The 2,586-nt window shown below is 35.8% G+C and overlaps 1 long non-coding RNA gene across 1 annotated transcript; it reads right to left on the bottom strand.

Annotated features, from left to right (window-relative positions):
* Positions 1-260: 260 nt before the first annotated feature.
* On the bottom strand, positions 261-2,142 carry LOC107594246 (uncharacterized). Its single transcript, XR_001610158.1, has 4 exons — positions 2,089-2,142; positions 1,881-1,955; positions 549-623; positions 261-347 (listed from the first exon to the last, which is right to left on the bottom strand). It is a non-coding gene; the product is annotated as an uncharacterized lncRNA (long non-coding RNA).
* Between the last annotated feature and the right edge of the window lie 444 nt (positions 2,143-2,586).

The following is a 2,586-nucleotide window of genomic DNA, read 5'->3' on the forward strand; positions in this document are numbered from 1 at the left end:
CATTAAAGTATTAAAGTCCGCGTGAACCGGAAGTTGCTGCCGACTTTATTTCAGTGTAGTGACGTATTTCCAGCTGAAATGAATAGAGGAAGGATATTCTGCCCAAGCCGTCAAACTGACGTCATCAGAGAAGGAATGCCATTCCAGAGCGGAAGTAAATGTTCAGATTTTGATTAAAGATTACGAAGACAAACCATTTTTTTCAGCGGATTAACTTGTACAGATTAATTGTTCACATCATTACTAGCAATGTGCGCTAGTAAAGTAAATAAAGTCAATTTTGATTTCATGTGGACTTTAAGCTCGCAATGGTGAGCTTCTACAGCCTCTTCCTGTCAAGCTGAAAGCTGAAAGAAAGAAAGAAAGAAAATGAATGTATGAATTCATTCATAAATAATTTACTTCAAACAAGCTTTTTGTGTTATATTAATTTCCATATACTTATTCAACAGATTATTTGGCATTTTCACACTGACACTGAAGAGGATTTAATTTCTTCTGGCTAAAGGTGAACAGGGTTTAGTCTTTCATGAATGAGGAGCTCTTACCGTTACATTGTCATACACAGGTTCAGTCACATCACAAGCTTTATGTCTGTCATGATGAGGTCTGGAATGATTCATCTTTGCCATTAAAAACAGAGCAGAGTGATCATAAATAACTAATGCTTCTCCATGAAACAGTAAACTAGATTTGATTCTGTAGATTACAAAATCTTATTGCAGAGACTTGCTTGGGTTTTAGTAAAATGAGTCTAAATTGGTTCAAGAATTATCTGACAGAAAGAATGCAGTGTGTCTCAGCTGAAAATGCCATTTCTACAGAATTAAAAATAAATAAAGGAGTCCCACAGGGATCTATTTTAGCTCCTGTTTTATTTTCACTTTATATAAATGACCTAGGTCAAGAGATAAACACGGCAAAAATCCATTTATATGCTGATGACACAATTATTTATACAGTTGCACAGTCTATGAATCAAGCCATAGAGCTGTTACAAGATTCCTTTCGGTCACTGCAATTTTCATTGTTAAAACTGAAATTGGTTTTAAATGCTAACAAAACTAAATATATGGTCTTTACTCGTAGTCGTACCAAAATAACGGTCCCGCTTATTCTAACCTTGGAAGGGAACTGTATTGAAAGAGTAAATAGTTATAAATACTTGGGCTTATGGCTTGATGAACGGTTGGATTTTAATATTCATATTGAAAAGATTCTTTAAAAAGCTCAGACCTAAATTGGGTTTATTAAGAAGTGCTTTCCTTTTGAAGCAAAAAAAATAATTATCCAAAGTTGTTTCCTTTCAGTATTGGACTATGGTGATGTGGTTTATATGCATGCAAACTTGTCCTTATTAAGGAAGTTGGATAGTATATATCATGCTGCAATACGATTTGTGACAAATACATCTTCACGTTCCCATCACTGTACTTTATACAAAATAGTTGGTCATCCTTGTACCAAAGGAGAAAAATGCATATGTTATTATTTACTGCCAAGGCATTATTAGGTAAACTGCCAACTTACAATAAAAGTGTTATAATTAGTCCTTTAAAATGTTTTTATTAAACTGTGATTTTGTTAAATACAAATTTGCATAAAAGGTTTTTGTGCATAGATTACACTAACATTGGGCTACTTTTAGCTTGACCCTGGAGTTGGTTCACCCTCCGCCAAGATTGTGATACACGTCAGTGAAAAATGACTTGAAATAATCCTGAAAGTATGTAAAGGTAAATGTTAAAGACGGTGTGTCCCCTAAAAGCAAAAGTGGCCTCTGCCTGGTCCCGCAGTTTCACACTGACACTGAAGAGCATTTCATTTCTTCTGGCTAAAGGTGAACAGGGTTTAGTCTTTCATGAATGAGGAGCTCTTACCGTTACATTGTCATACACAGGTTCAGTCACATCACAAGCTTTATGTCTGTCATGATGAGGTCTGGAATGATTCATCTTTGCCATTGAAAAACAGAGTAGAGTGATCATAAATAACTAATGGCCAAAAACAACTTGATTCATGCATTTTTGAGTTGCCAGTTCATCTCCATGATCAGTAAACTATCAATAACCAAACCCATTTTCTCACCTGAGACTCCACTGAGTCGCTTATGTTTTTCATCCACCTGCTTCTCCTTAAAAACAATGAATATAACAGTGGGTAGAATTATGTTCTTGTAGAACAACATGTCAACAGCTGACTATAAAATCAGTGGGAAACAAAAGCGACTGTATTACATCATTATGTCCTGAGCGGACGCAACATGAAATGTTTCCAGCTTCAAGCAATTTGTCTGTCCAACAGTTACAAACATAAATGAATCAGTGCAACTAATAAGAATATTTGGGGCCAGATTTACTAAACAGAGCAGATTAGCATGAGAGCGCAATCCCAGAAAAGCACTGATGGGAGTGGAAAGTTTTGCAGTTGATTTACTGACGATGTATTTCCATAATGACCAACGCAATCTACCAGGATGGGTTCAGACATGCTTTTTGGGTGTTAAATAGTGCCGCAAACACCAAGAAACTGACTACTGCAAACCTTAGTAAATCACCTTGCATGATTCATTTAAATACTCTCCTC

This window comes from Sinocyclocheilus grahami, unplaced genomic scaffold (genome assembly GCF_001515645.1).
Source record: "Sinocyclocheilus grahami isolate Dianchi unplaced genomic scaffold, SAMN03320097.WGS_v1.1 scaffold181.1, whole genome shotgun sequence".
Taxonomy (NCBI): Eukaryota; Metazoa; Chordata; class Actinopteri; order Cypriniformes; family Cyprinidae; genus Sinocyclocheilus; species Sinocyclocheilus grahami.